This window comes from Myotis nattereri (assembly GCF_964212035.1).
Source record: "Myotis nattereri genome assembly, chromosome: 11".
Classification (NCBI taxonomy): domain Eukaryota; kingdom Metazoa; phylum Chordata; class Mammalia; order Chiroptera; family Vespertilionidae; genus Myotis; species Myotis nattereri.
In genome coordinates this window covers 75,661,556-75,670,801 of record NC_138086.1, presented here as the reverse complement: position 1 = coordinate 75,670,801, position 9,246 = coordinate 75,661,556, and the positions used below count along the sequence as shown (strand labels likewise).

Here is a 9,246-nt window from a genome sequence, read left to right as displayed (position 1 = left end):
AGGGTAGCATTATCCTAATTTCAAAACCAGATAAAGACACATCAAAGAAAGAAAATTACATGGAAATATGCCTGATGAGCATAGATGCTAAAATCCTCAACAAAATATTAGTGAATCGGATCCAGCAATACATTAAAAAGATCATACACCATGACCAAGTGGCACTTATTCAATGTCCTGTATTTTTCTGAGTACAGGTCTTTTACCTCATTGGTTAGGTTTATTCCAAGGTGTCTTATTTTATTTTCTTGCAATGGTAAATGGGATTGTTTTTTAGGTTCTGTTTTTTTTTTTTCCAGAGTTCATTATTGGTGTATAAAAATGCCATCAATTTCTAGATGTTAATTTTGTATCCTGCTACTTTGCTGAATTCATTTAATAAATCTAGTAGTTTATTGGTGGAGTCAATATCATGTCATCTGTGAATCATGACAGTTTTACTTTCTTCTTTCCAGTTTGGATGCCTTTTATTTATTCCCTTGTCTGGTTGCTGTGGCTAGGACTTCCAATATTCTGTTGAACTAGAGGCCTGATGCATGAAATTTGTGCATGGGGGAGGGGGGGTTCCCTCAGCCTGGCCTGCACCCTCTCCAGTCCAGGACATCCCTCTCAATCCGGGACCACTGGCTTCTAACTGCTTGCCTGCCTGCCTGCCTGCCTGCCTGATCGCCCCTAACCACCTCTGCCTGCCAGCCTGATCACCCCTAACCGCTCCACTGATGGCCTGATCACTGCCTAACTGCTCTCCTGCCGGCCTGATCATCCCCAACTGCCCTCCCCTGCCAGCCTGATTGCCCCCAACTGCCTCTGCCTCAGCCCCCACCACTGTGACCGTGTCCAGAAAGAAGTTGGACATCTGGAAGATGTCTGGTCAACCCAGTCTAATTAGCATATTACCCTTTTATTAGTATACATAAAAGTAGTGAAAGCAGACATCCCTTGTTCCTGATCTTAAAGGGAATGCTTTTGGTTTTTTCCCATTGAGTATGATATTGGCTGTAGGTTTCTCATGTAACTCAACATCAAGAAGACATACAATCCAAGTAAAAATGGGTAAAGGGCCTGGCCAGCATGGCTCAGAGGTTGAGCATCTACCTATGAGCCAGGAGATCACAGTTCAATTCCCAGTCAGGGCACATGCCCAGCTGTGGGCTCGATCCCCAGTAGGTTGTGTGCAGGAGGCAGCCAATCAATGATTCTCTCTCATCATTGATGTTTCTATGTCTGTCTCCCTCCCCCTTCTTGTCTGAAAACAATAAAAATATTTTTAATGGGTAAAGGACTTTAATAGACACTTTTCCAGAGAGGACATACAAATGGCCAATAGATATATGAAAAAAAATGCTCAATATCACTAATCATGAGAGAGATACAAATTAAAACTACAATGAGTATCACCTCACACCTGCCAGAATGGCTACTATTAACAAATCAACAAATGACAAGTGCTGGCATGGATGTGGAGAAAAGGGAATCCTAGTACACTGTTGGTGGGAATATAGACTGGTGCAGCCACTATGGAAAATAGTAGGGAGTTTCCTCAAAAAATTAAAAATGGTACTGCTGTTTGACCTAGTCATCCAACTTCTAGGAATATATCCTAAGAATCCTAAGACACCAGTCAGAAAGAATATATGCACCCTATGTTTATAGCAGAATTATTTACAATAGCTAAGATCTGGAAACAGTTCAAGTGCCTATCAGGAGATGAGTGGATAAAAAAAGCTGTGGTACATTTACACAGTGGAATACTGTGCAGCTGTGAAAGAAATGCTTACCCTTTGCAGCAGCATGTGTGAACCTGGAAATTATCATGCTAAGTGAAATAAGACAGTCAGAGAAAGAAAAATACCGCATGATCTCACTTATATGTGGAATCTAATTTACAACATAAAGTAAGGAACAAAATAGGTCCAGAGGCATGGACACATGGGACAGACTGAGAGATCTCAGAGGGAAGGGTTGGAGGGAAAGGGAAGAGATTAATCAAAGAACATGTATACATGGACACAAACAATAGTGTAGAGAAGGCCTGGGGTGAAGCAGGGGCTGGGTGGAGTGGGGAGGAATGGGGGACATCTGTGATACTGTCAACAATATGAATAAATAAATAAATAGGAAGAAACGAGTTAATGAGGATTGTGTGCACAGAGACAAAGAATCCTCTTGAAGTCTTACTAACATGTAAGTTGAAGGAAGCAAGCAAGTTCTGCTTCCAAAGAGACACTTAAGTTCAGTGTTTACTCACGTAGCCAAGCAGAAGGAATGTAGAGAAATGGCGCCTAAGTGAATGAAGAGGAGTCTAGAAAGCACAAGGAGAACAGAATGCATATTCAATGGCTGGTACATAAAAGTGCAAGCCTAACAAAGAATCAGAGGGGAGTTTTCTCGAATGGTCTTCACCGGTATGTAATGTATGGGTCAGCAGCAAGTGCTTCTCAGACTTGAGCATGCATCAGAAACAACTAGAGACTTGGTAAAACACGGATTGCTAAACTCCTCCCCAGACATTTTGATTCAGTAGGTCTTGGGTGGGACCTGGGAAACTGCATTTCTAATAAGTACTCCGATGATACTAGTGCTCCTGGTCTAGGGACCAACGTTGAGAACCTTCGGATTGGCAGATGCACCAAGCAATGTGGTTGGAAGATGCCTTTTGTCCTCGAACAGTAGCATGTGTTTTCTGGCAGTAGCCTTCCTCTGGCTGTGGGCTCACTTGTGCTGACAGATGGCTGAGGCTGCCCATTTCAAGATCTCATACCTGTTTCTGGTTTTGTTTCTTTAGGTGCAAACCATATCATGTGATCCTTTTTGCTTTATGATTCAATAAAAATATAAGAATGATTATTAGCTATTTAAAACTTAAAACAGAAAAAATGTAGAAAAAAAAGCAATAATATCACCAAAATACTAAAAGGGTTCTAAGAATAAGCGTTAATTTTAGCCATGAATTTTTAAGCAACCAAGGTAAAAATGGGAAAAAGGATGGGTGGCATAATTCTCAATATTAAACATATATAAAGTTCTTTAAGAGAGATCCATATACTTGTGATTCAAAATAATAAGGAGGAAAGTAAAGGGCAATTCAGGAGTGTGGTATCACATGAACAATTTTTCTTAAAGATTGAAAGAAATCTTTAAGGGTATGTGTAAAACGTGGTAAGCAGGCTGACTGAGGCTAAGTGAAAGCTAATTTTGAGGATGAGTGAGCAAGAGTCCCAACACCCAACTGGTAGTACTCTGGTAGCAAATATGTCAGCCTTGAAGACCCAGTGCCTTCATGATAATGCTTATTGCAAAATCAGACCCTGGTTCCAGGAGCTAAGCTGAAACAAAGACTCCTGAATTGTTGCTGGGTTGCTAGGAAAACCATACCAGCTTCCCATGAGCCCCGGCACTGGGCAGCTCTACTCATAAAAGCAATAGCTGATAATAGAACAGGGAGTAGTCACAGGTCTGGGAAAAATCCAGAAGGGATTCTCTGGGTTCTTGCACAAGGTCACCTGCTATAAAATAAACACCAAAGGACTTATAAAATGCCCAAGAAACACACTTATGCAAAACTAATCCAATCCTCTAACTCTGCCCATGGGTTTTGTGAGGTGTCGCCTGGCTCCAGTTCAAATTCCTGTCATAATGTCAGAGTTTCCAGATTACTGGGACATTTAGCTCAGAGTAGGCAGGACATTTTCTGTGGAGAGACTCTCTTTTGCCAGGAAGGGTGGAGTGGCTGAAATGGAATAACCCAATCAGGTTTTTAAAATTCCTATTCCTGATGTCTCCTTTAGATTCTCATCATATCATCACATGAATCAAAACAATCTGGAGACGTGTGGTCACTAATGACCCAAAGTGCCTTTTGTCCCTAATACCATCTAGGGACAACGCCCCCCCCCCTCCCTCCCCCCGCCCCCACACAAACACAGAAAAATAAAGTCCCCCAAATAAACACCATTTGCTTAGGAATCGTCAGGAAAGAGAAAGCAGCTGAGCAATTTCTACTCTTCACACAGTCATGTGACACTTTGTTTATACTCAACTAGTAGGATAAGCATTGAAAGTACAAGTACGTAGATCTAACTTTTTTTTGGCTTGGGCTGATTGTTTACTTTTGCCGTACTGTCAAAATTCATCATAAGCGTCTCCATTATCTTTCCCATAAATATACGAGATTCAGTGGAAAGGAGAACATTCCTCAGGCCTGCTTAATAAGCAAATTATTTTTCAACTGCTTTATCCCCTTCCTCCACACCCTCTTTGAATAAACATTTGGGAAACACAATCCTGTGGTCTAGCAATTTGCCAAGACTCTCTTTGTCCTCACAAAGGCAGGGGAAACAAATGGACGAGCTTAATGCAGGATATGAGTTATCCTGGATAATCAGTTGAAATATCCACATCTCTAATTCAAGGCTTCCTTTGATTTATCAATGTCATATTTCACATTAAGGCCCCCAATGTCCATTTTCTTCATTTCCTTTCTAATTATTGCTTCCCAACTCAATGATTTGCTGTTCTATAGTTTCTAAAGTTTTGCATCCAGTTTGTTCAGCATCTTGGAATGTGATGAGAAAAGTGGTCTCTCTGTTACAAAAACCATATGGAGTTTTTGTTATTTTCATTTACTCTTCCTATCCTCTCTTGCTTGTCAGTAAGTATAACCAGGTTAGTGGCTAATGATGCAAGAGATGAAAAAGTAAAAGCTTTCTGAGATCATTATGGGAAAGGTCAGAAAGAATGGAGGCTCGGGAATTTGAGGCCTGGACTAAAGCCCAGTTTTACCACTTATTGGGGACAGAAACATGTATGAATTCCCTAACCCAGCCGTGGGCAAACTACGGCCCGCGGGCCGGATCCAGCCCGTTTGAAATGAATAAAACTAAAAAAAACAAACACCGTACCCTTTTATGTAATGATGTGTACTTTGAATTTATATTAGTTCACACAAACACTCTTTCCATGCTTTTGTTCCGGCCCTCCGGTCCAGTTTAAGAACCCATTGTGGCCCTCGAGTAAAAAGTTTGCCCACCCCTGTTCTAGGCCCTCAATTCACCTGATGTCAACACAGCTCAGATAGGCTGTTCCATGAATGTCACCAACGCTCATCATGAGCGTTACCACCACATCCTCCTAGTGCAGGTGTCAACTAAACCCACAGGGAAATTGATGTGTCAGGGGAATCCCTAAGCAACAGAGGATGGGATTTGGTGAACAAATGCCTGACCTCCCATCCTTCAGTGAGACAGCCCTGAGACGTATTTTCCATGGGTTCTCAGGGGCCTGGAAGGAACTGAGCCCCGCTGCACACAGCAGTAAACAGCTTGTCAGTACACTCTCCACTGGCTTCCCGCACTTCCCTGTCTCACTCTTCCATATTCCTGACTTCTGCTTTCTAGGACCATCTATCCAAACGTAAATCTCAAAGTTGCATTCCTTTATGGCATTCTAAAATAAAAACCAGGGAGAGTCCGGAAGAAGCAAGAGTGCGGCGTGAACATGGGGAAGCAAGAGAAACCAAGGAAGTATGTGACCATGAAGCGAATGCTTGGTCTCAGAGATCAGAGGCTTCAAGACAAGGATAGTTTAAAACCTAAAAAGAAAGAAAAGAAAGATCCGAGTGCACTCAAAGAAAGAGAAGTCCCCCAACACCCCTCCTTGCTTATTCTTCCAATTTAACACACAGCTAGGCCCACCTTACCACATCCTGGTGGATACCAACTTTATCAACGTTTCCATTAAGGCCAAACTGGACTTAGTGCAGTCAATGATGGATTGTCTCTATGCCAAGTGTATCCCTTGTATAACTGACTGTGTAATGGCTGAAATTGAGAAATTGGGGCAGAAGTATCGAGTGGCTCTAAGGATGGCCAAGGATCCAAGCTTTGAACGATTACCATGGACACACAAAGGAACCTATGCAGATGACTGCTCAGTACAGAGAGTAACTCAGCACAAGTGTTATATTGTGGACACAGTTGACCGGGGCTTTAAACGAAGAATCAGGAAGATCCCTGGAGTTCCCATAATGTACATTTCTAACCATAGGTACAACATTGAGCTGATGCAGACGATTATGGAGCCCCTCGGTTCTAATACTTAAAAGACAAAGTTTCTCTGCTTTCCTTCAACCAACTTTCTCTGTTTCAGGTTTATTAAACATGCTACAACATGTGTTATGGCTCCACTCACACATTTGCTGTTATGAGCTGAGAACAGTTAAACACTCATTTTTTGGTGGTGGTTTGAAAATGATATTGATGTTGTTTTGAAAATGATATTTTGTATCATTTAAAATTTTGTTACATCTTTTTATAAATCAGGTAACTGCTAAAATAAAATAAAATAAAATAAAATAAAATAAAATAAAATAAAATGAAAACCAAAAGTGAATATCCCATGTCCCCTTCAACTTGAAACCTGGGAGCCTAGAAAAGGGTATTTCTCTGTTTCTTGAAGTCAGACGCAAGGCCTCCTCCTCCCTTTCCCAGTGTAACTAGTTTTGAGAGTAGGCAACCAGCAAATTTGAAGATGAAACATAAAAAGCATGTCCCATGGCGTAAGAGATGTGTCTAGAAGTATTCATGAAATTACTTCCTGCTCCTGTTAACTTTAGAATCAGGCAACAGTATTTTCAAACCAGGAAGTGTTTTTCCTGGCTCACCATTGTCCACACGTTTTGCTGGAGCCTGGCACATATACACATTCACCTGGAATTTTATGCTCACTGTGTGGACTGTCATGAGCTATGAAACAGCCAATATCTCCCCTTGGTATCTCAGAGAAAAGGAGGATGTTCATCTCAACATTGTTTGGAATAATTTTTTCTCTCTGAGAAGAACAATCTCCTTGAGGCTCTAATAGAAAATAAAGGTAAAGTGGTGTATTCATTTGCTCAGGCTACCAATAACAAAATACCACAGGCTGCAGGGCTTAGACAACAGACATTTATTTTCTCATAGTCCGGAGGCTGGAAGTCCAAAATCAGGGTGTTGGCAGGTTCGGTTTCCTGTGTGTCTTCCCTTGGCTTGAAGATGGCTTCCTTCTCTCTGTGTCCTCACATGAGCACACATCCCTAGTGTCCCTGTGATCCAAATTTCAGGTAGGAGTAGGGCCCATTCTAATGACCTCATTTTTCCTTAATTACCTCTTTAAAGATGCTATCTCTAGACAGGCTGCATTCAGAGGTGGGACAGGGTTTCAACATGTAGATTTGGGATACAGATAATTATTTAACTAGGCATGGCCTTGCCCTGTTTACTCTCACCCCCCACCCCCTCCGAACACACACACACACACACTTTACATTATTCACAAAATCTCAGTCTTTTCTAGAAAGGTATCTAGGATCACAGGTATCCCTGGACAAACCTCTCAGTCATGGTGTGGGTTGGCCACTTACTTTGTCTCCTGTCCTGACCTGGCCCCTTTGGTTGCTCAGGTACTGATGAGCTGACATAGGAGCATATTCCGATGATCTTTGGAGCTGGTTCCTGTGAGTCCTCTGTGCCCTTTACATATTATGCCAAAGCCACTCTGCTGAAGTACCCACATTCCTTGCCCCTTCATGCCATGCCCTGTCATGCTGGACCTAACATCTCACAGAAATGGTATGTGATGTCCACCCTGCCATTTCTGCTTCTGGATATGTTGTCTCTAAGACCCACTCAGACACTGCACCACGCTATCTCCAAAACTCCTATTCTCAAAAGCACACGTGCCCCTTCACCAAAAAAACCCTTCCCTTCCCTTCCCTTCCCTTCCCTTCCCTTCCCTTCCCTTCCCTTCCCTTCCCTTCCCTGCCTTTCCCTTCCCTTCCCTTCCCTTATTCTCTCTCCTTCCCATCATCCACAGAACCCCTGTGATTCTGTAAGCCTGAAATTTCAGCTTTGAAATTTATCCTCACCCAGCCCTGGCCAGTGTAGTTAAGTTGGTTGGAGTGTCATCCCATGCACCAAAAGGTGGTGAGTTCCATTCCCAGTCAGGGACATACCCAGGTTGCAGGTTCGATCCCCGGTCCTGGGCTCATGTGGTAAGCAACTGATTGATGTTTCCCTCTCACATGCCATTTCTCTCTCTCCCTCTCTCTCTCTCTTCATTCTTCTCTCTAAAATCAATAAAGCTCTTTAAAAAAATAAAGAACCTTCGCCTCATCTGAAAGAGCATGATCTGAAATGTAGAGATCAAATAGTATTTTAAGAGTGATTCCTTCAGTAAGCTTACAAATATAAAGCTACTGAAAGCTAAAGAAAAATAATTGTATAACATTTTAGGGTTTAAGAGATTTTTACTTATGTATAAATATTAAACCATTTGATCTTCACACAGCCCTGGAATGAGGGTATTTTCTCATCTCCACAGATAAACTGAGAGGTGGAAGTTTGTACGATGTGGCCAAGGTCACAGTCAGTGAATGGAGGACCTAAGACTATTTCAGAGGAGATGAGATTGGATGTGTTCAGGGTGGTTTGGCCATAGATCCTAAGACTATTTCAATGCTCTTTCAAGACTGCTGTCATCCTCTGCTTACACTATATTGGAAAATGACTAAATTAATTTTAATGTATGATGCATAATAAATACCCATGTAAAAGTAGACACTATTTTACAAATAAGCAAATGCTTCCTACCTTCTTCCCTTAAATTGTTAGCTACTACTTACTCTTAGCTACTATTAGCTTCTACGTAATATTATAACAACTCAGTTGATTCTCTTGGCCCCCGCTATGAGGAGCTGCATTGCTTCCTTAGGGCTACAAGAACAAAGTGCCTCAAACTGATTGGCTTACAACAACAGATTTTCTTCTCTCTCAGTTTTAGAAGATAGACTCTGAAATGAAGTGTCAGCAGGGCCGTGTTCCCTCTGAGGGCTCTAGGGAAGGAGCCTTCCTCGCCTCTTCTAGTTTCCAGTCCTTACAGGCAATTCCTTGGCTACCCTTGGCTTGTAGACACATCACTCCAATCTCTGCCTCCATCTTCATGTGGTCTCCATCAGTCTGTGTTGCTTCTCCCCTAATTATAAGGATGGTAGTATGACTTCATTCTAACTTGATTATATCTGGAATGACCCCATTTTAAATAAGGTCACATTCACAGATACCACAGGTTAGGACTTGAACATTTCTTTGGGGGAAGGCAAAATTCAACCCACAACAGGCATAGGGCTATAATCTTTTTACCTATATCCTAAAGATGAAGACTGTGAGGCTCAGAGCATGTAAGTCAGTGTTTCTCTAAGTTTGGCCCAAC

At 41.9% G+C, this 9,246-nt stretch overlaps 1 pseudogene across 1 annotated transcript; it reads left to right on the top strand.

Moving 5' to 3' along the window:
• Positions 1-5,496: 5,496 nt before the first annotated feature.
• On the top strand, positions 5,497-6,093 carry LOC308527456 (rRNA-processing protein FCF1 homolog; annotated as a pseudogene). The gene has a single exon. The product of its transcript is annotated as an rRNA-processing protein FCF1 homolog (transcript).
• The last annotated feature ends 3,153 nt before the right edge of the window (positions 6,094-9,246 follow it).